The sequence below is a fragment of the Myotis myotis genome, unplaced genomic scaffold, assembly GCF_014108235.1.
Source record: "Myotis myotis isolate mMyoMyo1 unplaced genomic scaffold, mMyoMyo1.p scaffold_m19_p_2, whole genome shotgun sequence".
Lineage (NCBI taxonomy): Eukaryota > Metazoa > Chordata > Mammalia > Chiroptera > Vespertilionidae > Myotis > Myotis myotis.
The window spans coordinates 34,868,903-34,893,301 of NW_023416324.1; the positions used below are offsets into that span (position 1 = coordinate 34,868,903).

The 24,399-nt window shown below is 42.6% G+C and overlaps 1 protein-coding gene across 8 annotated transcripts in view; it reads left to right on the plus strand.

Annotated features, from left to right (window-relative positions):
• Positions 1–22,060: 22,060 nt before the first annotated feature.
• ZFYVE9 (zinc finger FYVE-type containing 9) overlaps positions 22,061–24,399 on the plus strand; it is a 134,223-nt gene continuing 131,884 nt past the window's right edge. For 5 of the 8 annotated variants that reach the window (XM_036347418.1, XM_036347422.1, XM_036347424.1 and 2 more), the window contains exon 1: positions 22,061–22,418. The gene's annotated coding sequence lies outside the window, so the exon portion shown is untranslated. The remainder of the gene's footprint in view (positions 22,419–24,399) is intronic. The other 3 variants (XM_036347417.1, XM_036347420.1, XM_036347423.1) reach the window with 1 other exon arrangement.

Genomic DNA, 24,399 nt, shown 5'->3' on the forward strand with positions numbered 1-24,399 from the left:
TCAGTCTGCAGGCCGACGCTCCATCCACTGAGCCAAACTGGTTAGGGCAAGAAAATATGTATTTTTAAAAATATATATATTTTATTGATTTTTTACAGAGAGGAAGGCAGAGGGATAGAGAGCTAAAAACATCGATGAGAGCGAAACATCAATCAGCTGCCTCCTGCACACCCCCCACTGGGGATGTGCCTGTAACCAAGGTACATGCCCCTGACCGGAACAGAACCCGGAACCCTTCAGTCCATAGGCTGACGCTCTATTCACTGAGCCAAACCAGTTACGGCAGAAAATATGTATTTTTTATGAGGGATGCTGTGGTGTCACATCCAAATTCTTTTTACCAGTAGGTGTACTCATTTTCCAGCTATTGCCAGTGTTGGTTGATAACAACTTACAGTTGTCCATTTCTTAGAAATTTGCCCTCAACGAAAAAGGAGCCATCTCTCTTTGGGGCAAGGGAAATGGGGAGAAGGCTTGTCAATGACTGTCTGACATAGTCCCTTATCTCAAGAGATTAATTTATTTCAGAGTTTCCCTGTGGAAACAGCATGAATTCAAAACACTGAAGCTGAGTTTTGAATCCATACTCTTCCTTAGTTTTTCTCTCCTATGCTGCTTCTATCATCTTCTAACAGTAAATCCCTCAATAAGTCACTTGAACCAGAATCTCTCTCTCAGGTCCTACTTGTAGGGAACCTAACCCAAGACATTTGGTGCAAAGAGTGGTCCTAGACCAGTGATGGTGAACCTATGACATGCGTGTCAGAGGTGACATGCGAACTCATTTTTTTGGTTGATTTTTCTTTGTTAAATGGCATTTAAATATATAAAATAAATATCAAAAATATAAATATTTTACTATGGTTGCAAATATCAAAAAATTTCTATATGTGACACAGCACCAGAGTTAAGTTAGGGTTTTTCAAAATGCTGACACGCCGAGCTCAAAAGGTTCGCCATCACTGTCCTAGACACAGAGAATGGACTGATGGTTGCCAGGGGGTGGAGTAGGCTGAGGGACTGGGTGAAAGAGGTGAAATGATTAGAAAGACAAATTGGGCCCTGGCCAGTGTGGTTCAGTTGGATGAGTGTCATCCCATGCACTAAAGAGTTGCTGATTTGATTCTGGCCAGGGCACATGCTTGGGTTGTGTATTCGATTCCCAGTAGGGAGTGTGCAAGAGGCAGCCTATGGGTGTTTTTCACCGATGTTTCACTCTTTCCCTCTAAAATCCCATATAATAAAAGCCTAGGTGGCGTCGCATGATGTCGTCACAAGATGGCCTCCCCCACATTGTCACAAGATGGCCACCACAAGATGGCCAGCAGGGGAGGGCAGTTGGGGGTGACCAGGCCTGCAGGGAAGGGCAGTTAGGGGTGACCAGGCCAGCAGGGGAGGGCAGTTGGGGGCGAGATCAGGCCTGCAGGGAAGGGCAGTTGGGGGTGAGATCAGGCCTGCAGGGGAGAGCAGTTGGGGGTGATCAGACAGGCAGGCAGGCAAGTGGTTAGGAGCCAGCAGTCCCGGAATGTGAGAGGGATGTCCGACTGGCAGTCCGACATCCCCCAAGGGGTCCCAAATTGGAGAGGGTGCAGACTGGGCTGCGGGACAGCCCACCCCCATGCACAAATTTCATGCACCGGGCCTCTAGTCTATAATAATTTTAAAATGTACAAATTGGTAGTTAGAAAGCAGTCATGGGGATGTAAACTACAAATAGGGAATATAGTCAATAATAATTCTAATAACTATGTATGATGCTAGGTGGGTACTGGAAATATCAGGGGGAACACTGTAAAGTATATGATTGTTTAACCACTATGCTATACTCCTGAAACTAATACAAAATAATGTTGAATGTAAACTGTAAAAATGAATAATAAAAATAGGGTTAATAAAAAAACCTGAAACTATACCTATTAAACAACTCCCTATCTTGCCCTGTCCCCAGCCCCCAGCAACCACTATCCTACTTTCTGTTCTATGAATTTGACTACTTTAGATTCCTCATTTAAGTAGAATCACCCAGCATTTGCCTTTTTGTCTGCCACCCATTCTTGATCTCTTTCAGTTATATATAACTAGAGGCCCAGCGCGTGAAATTGTGCGAGACCCCAGTGTCCACCACACCGCCACAGGGGCAGAACCCCAGATTCCACTGCCCCACCGCGGGGTCAGGACCCCAGACCCACCGCGCAAGGCGGGACCCCATACCCACTATGCCAGTGAGACCCATCAATGCACCTCCTAGTGACCAGTTTTTTGGTCATTACGGTGTTATGGCCATGTGCTTTATATATATATATATATATATATATATATATATATATATATAGATAGATAGATAGATGGTTTGGCTCAGTGAATAGAGCGTCGGCCTGCGGACTGAAAGGTTCCCAGGTTCGATTACCATCAAGGGCATGTACCTTGGGTGCGGGCACATCTCCAATAGGAGGTGTGCAGAAGGCGGCTGATCAATGTTTCTCTCTCATCTATGTTTCTAACTCTCTGTCTCCCTTCCTCTCTGTAAAAAATTAATAAAATATATTTTTTAAAAAAGAACTTTCATTCATTGAACAGGAAACGGTGATTTTTGCTGAGGCACAATAAATCCACTATTAACACAGGATAAGGTTGAAAACTGAGATAAAAACAAACTACATCAAGAATACACCATCATGCCCAGTTGGTGTGGCCCAATGGTTGAGCATCGACCCATGCACCAAGAGATCGCTGGTTTGACCCTCAGCAGGGAACATGCTGGAGGCAGCAGATGGATGTTGGTGTTTCTCATTGATGTTTCTCTCTCTTTCTCTCTGTCTAAAATCAATTAAAGTATATAAAATATAAATAAATAAAATGGGGATAAAAATTCATGTCAATAATATATGTAAAAGAGCTTTATGAACGTTGCGCAAATATTAGTTATAGTTATTATCCCTCCGTTTTCAAAGGAGCGTGTCCCTGGCTACTTTGTCCATGCTTATTATGCCACCTATTGGACATGCCTTGAATTACACTGCTTTTTCTCCTAAGCATCACCCAACAATCACCTTAGATTTTGCCTGGCATACTTGAAGACTCTCTGGAAAGAATACTCCCTTGGTTGGTTTCAGTGAATTTGCAATATATTATTTAAGATTAGTGAGTTCAACAATTATCTATTGAACATTTACCAAGTGGAAAGGGCCAAGGGGAAACGATAGAGGTCTTAAGACCCACTGTTGAGGAGATGTGGATTATGCCAGTGTGTTAAGAAAGACTTCACAGAATAGATGATCTCCTACTGGGGTCTCATGAAAAGAGTATAATTTTTTTTATAAGAGAATGACTTTGTTCTTTTTTTAATATATTTTTATTCATTTCAGAGAGGAAGGGAGAGGGAGAGGGGGAGAGAGGTAGAAACATCAATGATGAGAAAGAATCATTGATTGGCTGCCTCCGCATGCCCCACACTGGGGATCAAGACCACAACCCAGGCATGTGCCCTTGGCTGGAATCGAACCCAGGACCCTTCAGTCCGCAGGCCGGCACTCTACTCACTGAGCCAAACCGGCTAGAGCAAGAGTATAATTTTGAGAGGGAAATAAGAGCACTTCAGGCAGAGAAAACAAATGAGCAAAGGCATAGAACTGTAAAAGTACCTTTGGGAATGGTAAATTGCTCTGCGTAATCAGAGCATTGGATCCAAGGAAGGAGGAGATGATGACAGTGATTAATAGCCATTGTTCACAGCCTTACTGTGTACACAGTCCTTTTAAACATATATCCTCAAGGGAGGCTTTATAGCACAATGGTTGACACCATGGACTGTGATGGTAGCTAGACCTTCATTTAAGTCTGTTTTTATTTGATAACAATTTAACCTCTCTGTTTCAGTTTTCTCACGGCCTCCCCCACCTCCCCAAAAAACATTTCATAGCACTCTTGTCAGGATTAAATAGGTTTGTCAAATTCTTATACACTAGCTAGCACTTAGTAACTGCAATAATGAGTAGTTACCATAAGCTACTATTATTTCATCTATAAGGAAGAAATTACTTTCCAAATACTACAGAGAAGGAAACAGGTTAAGTGGCTGAGGTAAAATTTTAAATCTTAGACTTTTAAACTATATATAGTTTAAGAGACTAGAGACTCCAGACTGCAAAAACAGGTTGGGACCAGAGCGTTAAGAACTCTGAGTGACACTATAAAGTTTGGGCTTGGTAGGTCATGGGAAGCCACAGAATACTTTTAAGCAGGAGAGAGTTTTAAACCATATCTACTTTAGAGAGATTCAGAACCTTCTGAGTCGAGTCACTGGACTTACCAGCAATAACTGTAATTATAATGATAGTAAACATGCGTTTCACAGTAATTATGATTAGGAATAAATATTATGCATTGCATCTTTTTAAAGAAAATAAACTATTAGATGGCATCACCTCATTTTTAAAAAATCTCATAGGAAGCAAACAGAGGGCTATTCTATTGCTAATGTGATCTTTTTCCTAAGTGAAAGGAGGTTATACATTTTTCTCTAATCTTCACAGCATACAGGGCCTGGGCATATGAAGATGGAAGGGTAGCCTGCCCAAGGTCACAGAGCTTGTAAAATGGCAGGGCCAGGATTCAAATCCAAGCCTATTTACTCCAAAGTTCTTGCTCTTTCATCAACATCTCACTTTCTCTCTGTGGTTAGAGGAGATATTTTAAGGCAGGAAGATGCTTCCCTCAAATTAAATTCAGAGTGTGAGTGTGAGGACCAAGGGTGGATGCTGGATCTCCTCCCTCAAATGGATAAAAGAAAATGAATCTAAAATCCTAGGAGCTTCTAGTCATCTGAAACTGTGGGGGAGCAGAAGAGGAGGGAGTGGACGAGGAGGGAGCAGGAAGCAGGGAGGGCACAGCAGTTGATGACATTCTACCTGCTGAGCCTTATCTCACTAGGTAGGCAAGAGTGGATAAAAAAAGCTGTGGTACATTTACACCATGGAATTTACACTATGCAGTAAAGAAGAAGGCTCTCTTACCCTTTGAGACAGCATGGAGGGACCTGGAGAGTATTATGCTAAGCGGAATAAGCCAGTCAGAGAAAGACAAGTATTACATGATCTCACTCAAATATGGAATCTAATGAGCAAAATAAACTGATGAACAAAATAGATCCAGAGACATAGAAGCATAGAACAGACTTCGGAATCTCCAAGGGAAGGCAGGGGAGAGTGGGCGGTTAGGAAGAGATTAACTAAAGAACTTTTATGCATATTTGCATAACCCATGGACACAGACAACAGGGTGGTTAAGGCCTGGGGTAGGGGGTGTGGGCAGGCTAGAAAGGGTCAATGGGGGGAAAAGGGGAATATATGTAATAATTTCAACAATAAAGATTTAATTTTAAAAAAGAGTTCTGGTGGATCTACTCTGTGCCAGGGACCTGGAATTGTGGGTACTAATAAGCTCTGATCCATAAAATTTCATAACATCATGATGTTATGACCCCATAAGATCAGAACTAGCAGGCTCCTCAGAAATTATGTCTAGTATTTCATGGAATAAGGAAACAGGCCCAGAGAGGAGCAGTGATTTGCCCAAGGGCCACACAGCAGTGAGAGGCAGAATTTAGGGCCCCAGCCTTATTGGGACGTACTTCTCTTTAATCCATGCCAAAGTAAAAGTGACTGATAGCAGATCCTTTCTCAAAAGCATGCTTTTAAGAGAAAAGGGAGCACCTAGAGGAGAAAGGGGGTACAGAGGGAAGAACAAGAGCCTAGAATCTCAGGGTCAATTCTGCCTCTCCAGTTTTCTCAGAAGCAGGCTATATCTGGGGATTTAAGAGGTTGTTATGTGGGAGCAGAAGTGAGATTTAATCCCCTTCCTCTATGCAAAAGCACACTTTCCCCACATGGACTTCACCTCGTACAGAATATCCCAATGTAAAAGGATCTAATTAGTTTCCTTTCCTCTCTTTCTCCTTTCTTTACTTATCATACTCGTACCAGACACAGGAAATATTCCACAGTTAACGAAAAGATTGTCTCATGTGACAGGGTCCATTCATTTATCTTAAACGTTTATGAGTATGATCTTGGAAAACTGAAATCTGGGTTCAGATCTTTGCTCTGGCACCTGCTGTGTGATCCAGGATAGATTCTTTTAACTTTCTGAACCTCGGGTTCTTACAAAGTAAATGGAGAAGTTAGCATCAACCTCAAAAGAGTGTGCATATGAAGCACTTAGTGCAGTGAGATTCACTGAGTGCTCATAAATGGTAGCTATTTTTTTTTATTAATAACTATCACTACTAATAATTCTCTGAATATTTCCAGGCCTGGGCTATAATGCTTTTGTGCCATGGGAGACAACTAAAATTTGTGACATCATACCTAGGTTCCAGTCCTGAAATTGGGTCTATGAACTTGGGCACCCTGTCTCTCTGAGCTTTATTGCCTCATCTATAAAATAGGTTTACTAACCCCTACTCTGCTCATCATATGGGGCTATTATGGGACTCAAACAAGATGGTACATTCACAAAGGCCTTATAAATTATAAAGGGCTATATGTAAATGTCTATTATTATTAACTAGGGTCCCAGTGCACAAATTCATGCACCTTGAAAAGAACTGTGGGCCACGAGGCTGCCATGAGCACAGGGGTGGGTCTTGGCCCATCTTCCCTGCCCACGCCTGGCCCCTCCCGCCACGGCCCCCTGTCCCCTGTCTGCCAGCAGCCCTGCTCCCACCACCATGGCTCCCACATGCTGACAGCGCCGGCCCTGCTTGCACCCACTGATGGCATGGAGCAATTGGGGCCAGAACCAGCAGTGGGTACAAGCGGTGGCTGCTGCTCCGATTGCCCATCAGGAGCAGGGGGAGGTGGAGAAGTCCTCAGGGACAATCAGGGCCAGCAGCCACTCACACACACTAATGGCACCGAGTGATCAAGACTGGCGCCAGGCATCGGCAGTGGGTGCGAGTGGCGGCTCCTGCGCTGGCTGCGGGTGTGAGTACTGGGTGGGATCGCGGTGCAAGGGTGCAAAGAATTTCAGTAACCACCAGAGGCTCACCCCTATGACAGCAACTGGTTCCCTGCCTTGGTCTGGCGCCCCTGCTAACCTGATCCACTATCCCACCACGGCCAACACCCGCCATGTACCACACATGCCTCCTGGTGGTCAGTGCACATCATAGCGACTGGTTGTTTGATTGTTCAGTTGTTCCGCCATTCAGTCTATTTACATATTAGCCTTTTATTATATAGGATAATCTGGTTCATCTCCCAAGGAGACTTTGGGTAAATAAAATAATATTGAAGTAGTGTTCCAAGTAATTGAGGTCAACAAGAGAAATTTGGTCAGTATGCCAAGTTCTAACCTGATCCTCTCCCATCAGGTGAGGCCTCTGTTTACTCCTTACTGAAGAGAGAAACCTGAATATCTCCCCAATCTCTTCAATGCCTCAGGGTGTAAGAAGAGGAGAGAAAAAAGTCCAAATATAAGACCTGGCTTGTTTGCCTGCTCTATTGCTGTCTGCCCAGATAGGAGAGAGGAATCTGACAGATCTTGTGTCCTGATTCTTCTGGCTCCTCCATTCCCCAGGGTAGGTACACAGCATTATTAGAACCCTGGAGAGAAGGGCTTTTTATTAAACTGATGACAACTGTTTTACACATCTTCACTGCCCGTCCTCACTTGAGCATGTCATGGAAAACTCATATTCCTGAATATCCAGGGAAGTGGTGTTAAAAATGTAAAAGAATAGCACGTGATTCGAATATTGACCATCCATCCATTCATTTGTCTGGGTCCTTGGACTTGTCACAAGGATCATTGATATCCCTTCCAGCCAGTGGTGTGCTGGTAAATGTTTTAATTACCAGCTCTCTGAGCATAGGTCTGACATGAATATTGGTTAGTATTTTAGTTTATGTTAATGGGTAAAATGAAAGCAAAACAAACAAACAAACAAACAAAATAAATCAAAAGACATATATTGTAACCTCACTTATTTGTCAATAAGATGAGTGACTTATTTGCTGAATCACATAATAGTTTTCAAATGCTAGAAGAATATTTCCTCAATTTTTGCTGTGTTTTTCACAATGTAATAGCTCTAGATACAACATAATTTTTAAAAATATTTTTATTGATTTCAGAGAGGAAGGGAAAGGGAGAGAGAGATAGAAACATCAATAATGAAAGAGAATCACTGATCGACTGTCTCCTACAAAACCCCACACTGGGGATCCAATCTGCACCCTGGGCATGTGCCTTGACTGGGAATGGGACCGTGACCTCCTGGTTCATAGGTTGATGCTCAACCACTGAGCCATGCTGGCCAGGCTAGATACAACATAATTTTAAGTTTAATCTGCATTATTAACATTTGCTCTATCATTTTCTTAAGTCTAAACAATTAACAAAACAGGCCCTAGTATGTAGCATTTGCCAATTTCTGTGGTATAAATATTCCCACTATGGCCAATTTCACAAAAGTTTAAAATTTTGACTTAATCCAATTTTTCTACTTTTTTCTTTATTTGCTTGTACTTTTGGTGTCATATTTAAGAAATTGCCGTGTTACCTAAGGTCACAAAGGTTTACATATATGTTTCCTTCTAAGAGTTTTAGAGCTTTTACATATAGGTCTTTGATAATTTTGAGGTCACTTTTATATATGGTGTGAGGTAAGGTTCAACTTTATTCTTTTGCATGTAGATATCAAGTTGTCCCAGCACTATTTATTTATTTACTAGAGACCTGGTGCACGAATTTGTGCACGGGTGGGGTCCCTCGGCCTGGCTGGTGATCAGGGCCAATCGGGCAGCGGGAGGTTGGCTGGGGGAGGGGCCGCAAGAGGTTAGGCCCAAACCAGCTCTCCAACAAACCCCCAGAGGTCACGGATTGCAAGAGGGTGCAGGCCAGGCCAAGGGACCCCAGCGGTGCACGAACAGGGCTGGGGAGGGATGCGGGAGGTTGGCCAGCCGGGGAGGGACCACAGGAGGCTCTAGATTTCACTCAGTCCCAATCAGTTAGACCCCAGCAGCAAGCTAACCTACCAGTTGGAGCGTCTGCCCCCTGGTGGTCAGTGCACATGATAGCAAGTGGCTGAGCAGCCTTAGCATATCATTAGCTTTTTACACTTTGATTGGTTGAATGGATGACCGGACACTTATCATATTAGGCTTTTATTATATAGGATTTATTTTCCCCCCAGTACTATTTATTGAAAAGACTATTCCCATTGAGTGGCATATAGCACACTATAATTTTTTTAAATGTATTTTATTGATTTTTTACAGAGAGGAAGGGAGAGGGATAGAGAGTTAGAAACATTGATGAGAGAGAAACATCGACCAGCTGCCTCCTGCACACCCCTACTGAGGATGTGCACGCAACCTAGGTACATGCCCTTGACCGGAATCAAACCTGGGACCTTTCAGTCGGCAGGCCGACGCTCTATCCACTGAGCCAAACCAGTTAGGGCAGCACACTATAATTTAAAATATTTGAAACATTGAGAATTAAAGTGTTTATTTCTTTGTAAAAAATTATCAAGAGTAATGTGAACAGCACTTGTCTTATTGTGTAACTTACAATATGAATGACCATATTTTCTATGCTTGGAACATGGTCTTATTTCTTTTAATTTTGAATCAGCTTTCAACATTTTATTCTTTGCACTTTCAACATTGTGAAGTATCTCCAAAAGTTTTATCATGAAGTATTCTGCTGAAGTTACTTTCTCTAAGACATCTTCATTCTTTTGGTCACAACCACTGTCCTCATTTACACCAATAAGTTTGCCTCCACTAAGTTCCTCTGGCTGCACATCTAGAGTCTTTCGAATGAAAGGAGTGACAATATTCCCATGCTCAATTATTTCTTCTCTAATTCCATGTAGGTTCAATTAAAGTTTCATTTCCAGCCTTATCACTTTTTCTTTGCTCCATTTGAACTTTATTTTTTGATTATTCATTTCTGTTTTATCACTGGTAGAAGAAGAGGCAACACTCTATATACTTTATTGTCTATGCAAGAATTGAATAACAGACATATAGTTATCAGTCACTGACCGACTATGAAAGAAGTGATTGATGACTGATCATGATGTGCATCTGTTATTTACATAATGATTTGTGGATTGAAGAGATAGCAGCAAAGTTTGTACTTTGTGCAATTACTTATAATTAATCCACGATGATTAAACTGGAATTGTGCTGTTGGGGGACTGATGACATTTAACTAAACTATGGTAACTAAAGCTCTGGCTCATGTGGCTCAGTTGATTGAGCATCTTCCTGTGCACCAAAAGGTCACTGGCCTGATTCCTGATAGGGTGTATAAGAAAGGCAACTGACTGATGTTTCTCTCTCACATCCATGTTTCTCTCTCTCTCTCCTTCTCTCTAAAGAAATCAATGAAAACATTAAAAAAAGAAACTATGGTAACTAAAATTTGTGCATTTCAGAACTGTGCAAAGGGATGCCTGCATTAACTATTTTATATAATTTATTATGTATTATTTATTATCAGTTTTTATATGTTATAAAAACAACTTTTTTCAATGGCTGTGTTTAACAATTGGCTCTCATCAGTGCTTTCAGATCATAAATTCCTCAAATCACTTTTTTTTTGAGAGAGAGAGAGAGAAAGAGAGAGATTTTGTTCCACATTTTTATGCATTCATTGGTTGATTCTTTTATGTGCCCTGACTGGGGATTGAATTCACAGCCTTGGCATATTGGAACAATGCTCTGACTAACTAAGCTACCTGGCCAGGGCTTATGCCTCAATTCTATTAATCCAGTCCTTCCTTCCCTTTTCCTCCCTTGGCCAAAACACAGATACACACACAGATACATTTAAAACTAAGCAAAAATATTCTCTTTTTTTCAACTCTAGTCCTATAGTGTCTGGGTCATAGAGCTCAGTGTTTGTACAATGAAGATGAATTTACATACACATGAGAATGCACAACTAAGTTCACATCATTCCCTCATATGCATAATTTGGGTGTAGCCCGCCCAAACGAAATAAATGCTGTGAGTCATAGGGCTGTAATGGATGCTGACTGCTTGACTGGGCTACTCTGTGCTCCAGAAATATTTTTTGTTTATTTGGTTTTCTGATTTTGAAAGAACTAGAGGCCTGAGGCACGAAATTCGTGCAAGGGGCTTGGTCCCTACAGCTCCAGCTCCGTCTGGAAGGTCGTTTGGCTGTCCAGTCTAATTAGCATATTATGCTTTTATTATTATAGATACATGTACATTGGAAAGAATAGAAAGGATATCAAGAAGCTGTTAACTCTTTTCTAGAGCCATAGAGATAGAGATAGGAGACAGTGTTTGAGGTGAAAAATATGAGAAAAGACAAGGAAAGATAATTAACTTTGAGTGCCTATCATGTATCTGGCACTTCCTTGGTAACTCTTATAATCAGGTACCATGTAAATGAGAAAAAACAAGACTCAGAGAGAAATGAGCATGGAATTAGTGGAGCTGTGAATTGAACTCAGATCTGCTAACTTCAAAACACAGGCCCTTTTCACTATACTACTATATGGTCTCTATACATGGTGGGCAGCATGGAATAGCCTGGTGGGCTGAAGGAGCCATGACTGAACTGGACACCCTGAGGTAAGGCCCAGAGATTCAAATGCCTAAATAACAACTCTCCTCCTCAGTCCAGTCCATGTTTAAATCATTAGAACGCAGGTGTCCAGTCTCTAACCCAGGTCATTCCATTGTACTACATATATCATGCTGCCTCATATGTAATTCTTATGAAAAAATGCATCATAAGCATTCCCCGATATCAAGGGTATCCTAATACTTTCATTCTGGGACAAGAGGATGACATATGAGTGTCATCATGGACAGAGTGTTAATTATGCTTCTGGAAATACCCTTGTTTTATTATTCAGTCAATTTTGACCTACTTGAAAGAATTTCACTCATATTATAAATGTTCCCAGTGTTTTTCCCCTCCCTGGTGGTTGGTGCACATTCCTACGCTGAGTGTGGGAAGAGGTGTGGTGGTGCTGAAGCAACAAGGAAATTTGTAGTCAGATAAACTTGGGCTGGAATCTTAGCTCTGTCAGTTACAGTTACCTTGGACAAGTAATTTCACCTCTTTGAACCTCAGTTTACTAACATGTTGAAACAGTACTCATCATTTTTTCTGTCAAGCCTGCTCCTCCTCCCCTGCCAACTCTTTGCCTAACAGCATGAACTACCACGTTGCCTAAGCCAGAAACTCAAGTGTCACCTGTGACGTCTCCCTCTTTTTCACACACCAATCCAATCATGAATTTGATGATTTTGCCTCCCAAAATCTCTATTCTCCCTACTGTACCCTAATTTAAGTCCTCATCCTTTTGCCTGGATTATTTCAATAGACACTTATAAATGGTTTCCCTGTCTCCAAATTTGTGTCCTTTAATCTATTCTCTACATCGTAATTAAGAGTGATCTTTTCTAAAAATCAAAACTGTTAATGCCACTGACCAGTTTAAAAGTTCTAATGGCTTCCATTGCTTATAAGATAAAATCCAAATTTTTTTTTTATTATGTGGCCTTTCCTGATTTGGCCTCTGCCTTGGCTGTCATTGCTCCCCCACCTTGTCCTCTCTGCCTCAGCCAAAACTGTTCTCTCTGTTCTTCAGACACACCGTATTTTCTCTTGCTTCTAATCTAGCTTGTTGCATATTCCATTGCTGCTGCCTGGAACATGTTCTCTCCCTACCTACTACCTTCCCGTCCCTCCACCTCATTTACCTAGCTAAGTCTTAGCTATTCTTCAGGTCTCCATTTAGGTATCACTTCCTCTTTAAAAATCTTGCCCCTGATTTGTGTTCCTATAGCACACTGTGCTTACCCCCTGAAATCATAATTGCCTACTTTCTCACCTGCTTCGGCCAGTAGAATCTAAACTCCTTAAGGGCAGAGATGGTATCTTGCTTACCACAGAATATAGCCTCTCGTAGGCACATAGGAGTGTTCAATACATACTTGATTAGCTGCTTGAATTAATGAACTGTTCTGTGCTCTCATTGTCCAGATCCTTGGCTCTGTACACTAGGTTTCAGAACCTGGCTCTAGCCCTCTGTTCTGGCTTAGGTGACCTGTTTCCTTCTTGCACCCTAGATAACTCCCAAGATTTTCAGCTCTGTATATTCTCTCTTATTATCAACTTCCTCTGCAGTTCCAATTAGGATAGTCCAAAGAATCCATGTATTGGTGCTGATCAACCCTGACCACCACTGCTATTTGCCCAGAAATAATCTGGTAATAATAACAAACCACTTAATGAACACCTACTATGTGGCAATTCCTTGTATATAAGGCAGACATTAGTCTCATTTTATTGATGAGAAAACACATTCTATTCATATCTAATAGTTACTCAGGATTTGAACCCAGGTCTGCTAGGTTCCAAAGCTTTTGCACTATATAGGCTTGAAAGTCTTACATTTCTTATTGTATTTGGTTTGACAAGAAACATGTGTAGGTAGGGGAGAGAGACAATAGTAACAATGAGGCAAACCTGTTGGAAGGGGAGTCTGGTGATATCTAACAAAACTACACATGCATTTATCCTTTGACCCAGAAATCCCACTTCTAAGAATTTACCCTTAAGATATATCTACAACATTAGAAAAATACACATGCACAAAATTATTAATTACAACATCACTTGTAATACAAAATACTGGAAACAACTGAAACACCCATACATTGGTGTTTTAACGTGTCTTTAACTGGTTTTGAAGTGTGTGATGGTGCATTATCATGAAGCAAAATTACTTTGCCCTGTCTTCTGGCCCATTCTGGTCTTTCACGATCAAAGCATGGTTCAAATTGATTATTTGTTGTTGGTAGCGATCAATATTAACAGTTTCACCTGGTTTTAGAGGAGCGGTTCTCAACCTGTGGGTCGCGACCCCTTTGGGGGTCGAACGACCCTTTCACAGGGGTCTCCTAAGACCATCAGAAAACACATATATAATTACATATTGTTTTTGTGATTAATCACTATGCTTTAATTATGTTCAATTTGTAACAATGAAAATACATCCTGTATATCAGATATTTACATTACGATTCATAACAGTAGCAAAATTATAGTTATGAAGTAGCGACGAAAGTAATTTTATGGTTGGGGGTCACCACAACATGAAGAACTGTATTAAAGGGTCGCGGCATTAGGAAGGTTGAGAACCACTGTTTTAGAGGCTCATAATACACCACACCTTCCTGATCCCACCAAACACAGAGCATTGTCTTCTTTCTGAAGCGATTTGCCCTGGCAGTCAATGTTGATGGTTGACCTGGATCAACCCATAATTTTGTGCATTTGGGATTCTCAAAATAAATCCACTTTTCATCGCCAGTCACAATTTGATGCAAAAAAGACTTTGTTTCGTGCCATTGAAGCAACATTTTACTGATGACTTTTCGGTTTTCCATTTGTCTTTCGTTCAGGTGATGTGGCACCCATTTTCCTTCCTTTAAAATCTTCCCCATTGCTTGTAAACGATCAGAAATTGTTTGCTGAGCAACATTTAATCTTTCTGCAAGTTGTTTTTGAGTTTGACACACATCTTCATCCAATAATGCTTGTCATTGTTGGTCTTCAAACTTTTTTGTTTGACCTGGATGTTGTTTGTATTTCATCACTTTTAAAGCATTTAAACTAGCGTTCACGAATACCTTGAGATGGAGCATGTTCACCATAAGCTTCCTGAAGTATACGATAACTTTCTTTTTTTTAAAAAAAATATATTTTATTGATTTTTTTACAGAGAGGAAGGGAGAGGGATAGAGAGTTAGAAACACCGATCAGAGAGAAACATCAATCAGCTGCCTCCTGCACACCCCCCACCGGGGATGTGGCCGCAGCCAAGGTACATGCCCCTGACCAGACTCGAACCCGGGACCCTCCAGTCTACAGGCTGATGCTCCATCCACTGAGCCAAACCGGTCAGGGCAGTATACGATAACTTTCAGCAGCACTTTTTTTCAAAATAAAGTAATGAATTAAAACTTCTCACAAATGCTTTTTTTTGGCACGGAATTTGACATTTTTAAGCAAGAAAATATCTATGATGTTAACACCTTCAGCAAATTTGACATATAAAGTTTTGAAGCTTGCTGTCAATACAACAAAAAACATACACATCAAAATATGTGTAATTCCATCTATTGAAAAAAAATCCGCATTATTAACCGGTATAACTGGTATCATCTTAGAAATTAAAACTGAGAAAACATATTAAGCAATTATTCAAAATAACAATAGCAAACGCATTATAAGTTAACATAAATAACTTATTTTAATGAAAAACAACCAAAATTTTTAAAACAAAGAACATAATAAGAAGAGTAGCATTATTTACATTTTTTAAAATCTCTTTAAAGTCAATCTACTAGAAGACAACTGGGTCATATCTGCTTCTGCATTCAATCTGTTGGGATACACTGTTTTAATTCATGTATATGAATAAAATCTGTACTTAACAGATATGTAGTTAGAAAAGAGAGGAGTATTTTAATAGTCTTGTGATATTTTTTCTTTGAATATTTTCAAAGAAAATACTTGTGAATATTTTCTTTGATACTATATCAAAATTCAAGAAGTGGTAATTTCCTTTTTTATAAATTTATTATTACACTTATTTGTGCATTCATTGGTTGATTCTTGTATGTGCCCTGACTGGGGATTGAACCAGAAACCTTGGCATATTGGGACAAGACTTGAACCAACTGAGCTACCTGGTCAGGGCCACAGTGGTAATTTCTTTTTTTTTTTTTTTTTAATATATTTTATTGATTTTTTACAGAGAGGATAGGAGAGAGATAGAGAGTTAGAAACATCGATGAGAGAGAAACATCGATCAGCTGCCTCCTGCACACCCCCCACTGGGGATGTGCCCGCAACCAAGGTACATGCCCTTGACCAGAATCGAACCTGGAACCCCTCAGTCCTCAGGCCGACGCTCTATCCACTGAGCCAAACCGGTCCCGGCCACAGTAGTAATTTCTTAAAGGTTAGCTGAAATGTGGAATCTCAAACCATATCAGTAAATTTTTGTGCTCTGTTCCATTAAAATCTTTTTTTTAAAATATATTTTATTGATTTTTTACAGAGAGAAAGGGAGAGAGATAGTTAGAAACATCGATGAGAGAGACACATCGATCAGCTGCCTCCTGCACATCTCCTACTGGGGATGTGCGCACAACCCAGGTACATGCCCTTGACCGGAATCGAACCTGGGACCCTTCAGTCCGCAGGCCGACACTCTATCCACTAAGCCAAACCGGTTTCGGCAAAATCTTTGATCTATATTATACTTTAAAAGTAGCTTTTACCCATCCATGTTTTTGTAACATCATGCATTGGTTATTTGAAAAAATACTAATTCACAGAGTTATGCAGATCTACCAAATGTTGACACATTTCATTATATAACATTAAAAAACACACTCTACAACATTTGTTAATCTCACCACCCATTTTTTTCTGAAAAGTTTAGGAAGTTGTCAAGTTCATGGTGGTGAATACAGGTTTTTCAAAATTCTAATATTTACCTGAAAGCTTGAATTTTATCATTGGCTATAAATACTGTTAGTTATTTTCCTTGAAGTAACAGGCTCAGTTCATTTATTTTCTGGACAATGTCTAATTCCCAAGTTGGAATGAATGAGCACAGTTATTTTATTGTTCTTTAAAGTAAAAATGATGTTCAAGTAAAAGTGGTATGTGTGTGTGTGTGTGTATTTTTCCAAGTTCTACTCACATATAGAGCCTAGAAGCAATGGCACTGTAGTGGCAATGAGCACACTTAGCACCTAGATATTTCTTTCTTCCTTTCTTTTCCTTCCTTCCTTCCTTCCTTCCTTCCTTCCTTCCTTCCTTCCTTCCTTCCTTCCTTCCTTCCTCCCTCCCTCCCTCCCTCCCTCTTTCTTTCCTTCTTTCTTTCTTTCTTTCTTTCTTTCTTTCTTTCTTTCTTTCTTTCTTTCTTTCTTTCTGCTTTCTTTCTTTTTGCTTTCTTTCTTTTGTTTTAGATATTGGTTTCTAAATACCATGTTCCACTAAATGGAATTAGAGTTTTTAGGGGAAATGGGTGATCCCAGGACTGAGGCTAGGAAAGCACAAGAAAAGCCTAGGATGCAGTGCCAGAAAGTACGGGAAATGCTTTTAAAATGATGTGATGATGAAAGAACACAAAAGCTAGCTAAATCTAAAACAATTTGCACATCAAAATAAATAGTGATGGTAACAATGACATAATTCATAGAATAAAATAAAAATTGATGAGTTCATTCTAATATAAATCAACAAACTGATAAATAAATAAATGAGGTAGAAGCATAAAGCTCTCCCATATAGTAGGAAAACAAAAATATATAAGGAATGATGACAATGTTATTAGAAAATTACTATTTGGCAACCACGATAGTAATAATTGCTTCAAGCAAGAATTATCAATGCATGTTAGAACTTGTGGGGAGTCTCAAATAATCTCCCCACAATATATTTATCTATACTAATAAAAGGGTAATATGCTAATTAGATCAGACATCTTCTGGACATCCTTTCAGACAAAGCCACGGTGGCGGGGGCAGAGGCAGAGGTGGTTAGGGCGATTAGGCCATCAGGGAAAGCAGTTAGGGATGACCAGGTTGGCAGGGGAGGGCAGTTAGGGGCGACCAGACAGGCAGACAGAGAGGTTAAGGGGCAATCAGGCAAGCAGGAAGGCAGAGGCGGTTAGGAGTGATCAGGCAGGCAGGGTAGCAGTTAGGGGCATCAGGCAGGCAGGCAGAGTGGTTAGGGGCGATCAGACAGGCAGGTGAGTGGTTAGGAGCCAGCGGTCCCAGATTGGAGAGGGTGCAGGCTGGACTGACGGACCCCTGCTGTGCACTAATTTCATGCACCAGACCTCTAGTTAATTATAAAGAGCAAAATAGTTACTTTACACTGGATAAACCTGGCAAATACTGCCTTAGTTAATTAACAGAACAAAGTTGCTCTCACCAATGATGGGATATATTGGTATCACATGCTTCCTAATATGATGCATTGAGAAGGAGACAACATCAGTTTTGAAGTATTCCTGCTAAAAATGCATAACCTGAATCTAACCATGAAGAAACATCAGACAAACTCAAATTGAGGGATATTTTACAAAACAAATGCCCTATATTCTTTTTAAAATATATATATTTTTATTGATTTCAGAGAGGAAGGGAGAGGGAGAGAGAGATAGAAACCTCAATGATGAGAAAGAATCATTGATTGGCTGCCACCTGCATGCCCCACACTGGGGACAGAGCCTGCAACCCAGGCATGTGTCCTTGACAGGAATCAAACCTGGAACCCACCAGTCTGCAGAACAATGCTCTATCCACTGAGCCAAATCAGCTAGGGCCCTGTATTCTTTAAAAATGTCAAGGCCATGAAAGACAAAGACTGAAAAACTGTTCCAGATTTTTTAAAAATTAAAGAGATTTGACAACTAATTATAATGTGCGATCCTGCCTAAATTTGGGGTCAGAAAAACTATTTTCTTTTAATATAACGAATATTAGTCGGTCCCTTGGCAAAATTTAAATAAGATCATAAATTCAATCACAATACTATATCAATGTTAAGTTTTTGATTTTGATAATTGTACCCTGATATTTGTACCCTTCTTTTGAGGAAATAGACTGGAAATATTGAGGGATAAATGGATCAGAAAATACTTATAACAGTTCCTTTATATATCTGCTAGAGACCCGGTGCACAAAATCATTAACAGGGAAGGGACCCCTCAGCCTGGCCTGCACCCTCTCCAATCCGGGACCCCTCAGGGGATGTCCGACTGCTGGATTAGGCCCGATCCCACAAGCATCCCTCTCACAATCCAGGACCGCTGGCTCCTAACCACTCACCTGCCTGCCTGATTGCCCCTAATCACTCTGCCTGCCTGCCTGATGGCTCTAACCACTCTGCCTGCCTGCCTGATGGCCCTAACTGAACCCCTGCCTGCCTGATTGCCCCTAACTGCCCCCCGCTAGTGGCCTGGCTGCCCCTAACTGCTCCCCACTGCTGGCCTGATCACCCCTAACCACCTCTGCCTCGCAACCCCCCCCCCCCCCCATGGCTTTGTCTGGAAGGAAGGAAGGACGACCGGAAGATGTCCAGTCGACCTAGTCTAATGAACATATTACCCTTTTATTAGCATATATGTATATTGTCCAGGACAGAGGCACAAGAACTGTGACTCCTGTGCTATTTACTAAGCCAGGAAATGGATATATTTTTGGCCTGAATTCCCTCCTTCCCAGTTTTATTCAGGTATAATTGGCAGAAGGCCTGAATTTTAAAGAACAAATTTTAAAGAGCAAAGAAAATTTTGTTTAGGGTGCTACAGCTGAAACTCACTTGAAGAAACCATTCTTAGAGCACTAGCTTTCTATAGGATGGATGTAGGTGGCATTAAAATGAGAGGGGGTCTTCCAGGTGGGAATAGAGATATTTTAGAGTCACTATTTTAGAGTAGTGGAAATCAATGTGAAACTGAGAGTAGGATAACCAATTCAATGGACAGAAGGTCAATGTAGATTAAAATGAAAAAGATTTACAGTAGAGGAGAAAAACAGATGAGACATTTAAGAGCAGAGAGCAAAATGGGTACAAAGAGCCCAAACAATGGAATAATCAGGGAGGTGGTAATGATGATAAAGGCAGCCTCTTTCAGCAACATAATTTGAATAGAAGAGAAATGTGAAACAAGAGGATACTGGTCCTGGGAACAAATTAATCATCTTTTTTTAAAAAAAATTTTTTTAATTGATTTCAGAGAGAAAGGAGAGGGAGAGAAACATCAATTGGCTGTCTCCTGCACGCCCCCTACTGGGGAACAAGCCCTCAACCCAGGCATATGCCCTGACTGGGAATCCAACCATGACCTCCTGTTTCATAGGTTGGCGATCAACCACTGAGCCACACAGGCGGGGCCAAATGAATCATCTTCATGTAATTGCTACACCCTGGATAGCATGATTAGTCCTAAACAAACGCAGAATTTTTGGTGGTCGTGAACTAGGCTTGGAAAGCACAGTGATAATGTGAGCTTGTCAAACTGATCTAAGTTCATTTCTCTAGATTGAAGATTTTTAGCAAGAAGTAACTTACTCTTACAGCATTTTCTAAATATTGCAGAAAGGACTGTTAGGGTATCATATGGGAGACCAAAGGAATCTCAGGGTTTACTTTCAGCTTTTCCTTGGATTGGATGCATTTCACATGTGAAATGGTGGCAGTATAGTACTTAATTCATAGAGTTGTTGTGAGGATGAGTCATAGTTTCCCTCCGAGCACCAGTTTCTCTGGGTATAAAAAGGGGGTAGTGATTTTTTGGTAATGTGACTCAGAAGTAGGTGGTGCAGGCACACTCAGGATTGCACAGGAACAGCTTTCATTGATTGGAAGAGAGCTTCTAGGTTACATTATCTCTAAGGTGGCTGCTCAATTATTATTTGAAAGTTCCTGGAGACCATATATAATTATCTCATTAAGATTTTTTATTATTAGGACATAACCTCAGGTAAGGTGAGACTGCCTTATAATTTTTTTTAAAGAAAAATATACTGGGTCTATGCTGACATCTGCTATGCAGCGGAATGCCACAGGATCTAGTGTATTAAGTTCTATTATTCCTCAATGGAGGGATGTTATATTAGGGAAATTTTACCCAGACCAATGATGATGAAAAACAATGCACCCATCTTCTGATGGGAATACATTTACAGAGAGAGAGAGAGAGAGAGAGAGGTAGAGAGAGAAGAGAGAGAGAGAGAGGGAGAGAGAGAGAGAGAGAGAGAGAGAGAGAGAGAGAGAGAGAGAGAGGTAGAGAGAGAGAGAGAGAGAGAGAGAGAGAGAGAGAGAGAGAGAGAGAATGAAAGCAGGTGGGAACAAGGGTGTTTTGGAACCAACAAGAATTGAAACCAACATTTGAATACCTTCTATCGGCCAGTTCCTTTACATAAATTATCTCCAGTCTTCACAATAACTGGCAAGGTCAGCATGAGAACCCGGAGGGTGGAAATAATTAACTTGCCTAGGGTCATAAAGTAAAATACAACAGAGGCTGGAATTGGTAGTATTAGGATTTGCCACCAAAGTCCCTGCTCATTTTACCGTACTACTCCCCGGCAAAATAACGTACTAGGATTTGGAAAAACTGGGGACAAGAGGACTTGGAGAATTTCTCTTTCCCTACTTCTCCTCTAACAGTCCTTTTGTTTCTTTTGTTTTTGGTTCTGATATTTGAGTGGGATCGAGCATGGGGAATCTAAACAGAATGATCCCACAGCCCCTCTAGATAACAATTGCCTCCCTTCAGGGCCTGACCTGAGATTTGGCAGGGGTGGCGGGTGGAAGAGGAGAGGTGGAGATAGGGGAGGGGGATTAGTTAGAAAAAGATGCATAGTTCTTTTCTTTAAATTGTTCATGAATTTCAGGACAACCGGTTGGCTATTTTCTTCTCTTGCTCAAAATATTATTAGTTTTAATTATGGGGGCGGTTTTAGTGGTTAAGGTTTGGTATCGGCTGGAAATTTCTGTAAATAATCCCAGTAGATCAAAAAAAAAGTTAAGGTCAAAGACAACTCCTTCACCTGTTTTGGGAGAGGATCGGGTGTGTGTGTGTAAAAAGGCTGGTGCCTGTCACTCTTTTACACCCAGACACACTGAAGGGCCCCCCGGGAACCCCGAGAGGAAAAGCGAGGGGATGCCCTCACTCCTACTCTCAGGTGAGGGTCCGAGTGGTGGCCAGGGACGTTCTTGCTCCTCCCTGGGGTGAAGGAAAAGGGGCAAAGGTGCTCGGGGCTGAGGACGAGGACCAGGGTGGGTGGGGGGCACCCGTGCCGGGGGGACCCAGGGGCTTCCGCCTCCCGGAGGCGTCCCCGGGGAGGGCGGGCGGGAGGCCGTGGCCGAGCTGGGAGCGCCGCGCCCCGCCCGCCGCGCTCCCTGCGTCCCGGCCGCCCGTGCCTGAGCGGCGCCGCAGTCCTCGCGCCGTAGCCCGGCGTGGGCGGCAGGGGGCGCTGTGGCCCAGCGGCGCCGGCGGCAGGAGCAGCCAAGGCGACGCTGGAGGCTCCGCCGAGGCTCCCCGCCTGCGGCACCGCGGTCGTCCCGCCGCAGCCTGGCGCCCCCGACCCCGCTGCGCTGAGCTCCTCCGCTCTCCGCGCGGCGGCGGCGGCCCGGGAGCCCGATGCGGCTCGGCGGGTGCTGGGCCTCAGCAGCAGCAGCGGCGGCGGCCACAGCCCCTTCGGCCACAGCGGGAAGCTTCGCGGCGGCGCCGGGGCAGCGCCGGTGCTCTCCGGAGGAGGCTGCGGGCTCGGGGACGACCCCCCCGGGCCATGCTGAGGCGACGGCGGCCGCGGCTCGAGGTGAGTGTGCGCGGCGCGTCCCGGGCTCGCCCGCCTCGGCCTCCGCGATGGCCGGGGCGGCAGCCCTCCAGCCGGGCGGCGGGGAGACCGGCCCCTGCGGCCACCCACTCCCCCCACACCCACCCAAACCCCCGGCTGGGGCCTCCGCCTTTCCCCCGGTGTCCCCGAGCGGGCTGGAGGCGCGTGAGGGGCGACTAGGCCCCGCGCCGCCGAGCAGCCCTGGCCCGGCCTCGGTTCCGGCGCCGCCCGGTGCGGAGCCGGGGCCGGCGGGGCGCTGGCGCCCCTCGGATTGGCCTCGGGCGGAGCGCAGCCTCTCCTCCCGGCCCTGCCCGTCCATCCCCGAGGCTGTGGGAGGACGCCTGTTTGCCCACAGCCTCGGCTTTTCCGCGACACCCCCCCTCCCAGCCCCGCAGAGTCGGGGTGAAGGGCGGGAGGCCGGGGGGGGGGGGGGGGCGGGCGGGGTGATGGGAGTGCTGGGCCCCGTCAGCACCGGTGCCCCTGGTGCCCCTGGAGTGTCATTTACGATCTGATGGGTTGAAAAGAACCCTTTGCGTCTTATTTGAGGTGAAATTTCATCACCTGCCGCAGCTCATCCCTGCCTTCTTCTGTTACATGTTGTCTCGCAGCGTGGTCTGCCTCGGAGGAAGCTCCATCCCGGCTTTGCGATGTTTCTTAGAGAAATGCTCACGATTATTTAAAAAATAAAAATACACATACATGTATTTTACCAAAGTCGTTTCCCTCTTCTCCCCCTGTAAGTGTGTTTTAACGCTTCGGCCCTTGGTGCAGAAGTGTTCCACCTACTAGATCCGCAGAATGGATGACGGAGGGTTTTTAGAAGTCGTGCCGTCCTGATCACAGGTACCCGGTGGACATGGGGCATATTCTAAATGTCAGAAGTTGGATGACTTGTCCTGGCATTCGTGTCATAGAAAAGTTAGTGACTAGTGGTTACACTGTACTGCCCTTTGCCAGATGTATCCGTGTCTCTGGTTTCTGATAAATGCGGTTAAAAGTTGTTCTTTTTTTCTTATTATGGATGTGAAGGTTGTAGGATGGATAAGGACTTCTAAAACTTGTATAAACATGAAAAAGCAAATATGCTTATTGTTGAAAACTTGGAAAGTACAGAAAGGCACTGTATGGGTTCCCCATCAATATTTAATAATGGGGGAAAGGTGACCTATAATCTCAGGGTACATGTTTATGGTCATTTAAAGTGTAAATGTTGGGCTTATACTGTTGGTAATTTTTAAATTATTCTGCATATTACGTTCAAAGATAAAAGACTGTTCCGTTTTACTGGTTAACATACAGGCATTTGAATAAGACCTATAAAAATGTTTTACTAAATTCTGTTGTAATCATAGTTGAGTTCATCAATAAAAACAGAATAACATGGGTAACTACCTAAAAGACCCCTGACTTTTTACCACCTGTGCAGCAAGAGAAGCTCCTGAAGTCTAGGGAGGTTTGGTGTAGGAAATGTTTTTGAGGACCTATCCTGTTACATGCAGTACCCTTATATTGTTTTTGTAAGATTTTGCTCAAATATTTATAATGGTAAAAAATTGGCTTGATTAAAAATGTTTTTCTGTAGGTTACATTAGGTTTTAAAAAGTCCAATCCAGTTTTTCTCAGTATGTCCCTAAAGACTACCAGCTTTAGAATCAGCTGAGGGTCCTTATTAAAAGATGCAGATTCTGGCCCCTTGAATCAGAATTTCTAGGGCCCTGGCCTGGTAGCTCAGTTTGTTAAAGCATTGTCCCGATATGCCAAGGTTGTGGGTTCAACTCCCCTCCCTCCCCCCCATACAAGAATCAACCAGTGAATGTATAAGTGGAATAACAGATCAGTGTCGGTCTCTGTCTCTCTCTCTTCCTCCCTCTAAAATCAATATAATAATTAAAAAAGAATTTCTGAGAATGATGATGGCCCAAGAATCTTAATTCTTATCAAGCTCCCCCATGCTTAGTTCTAT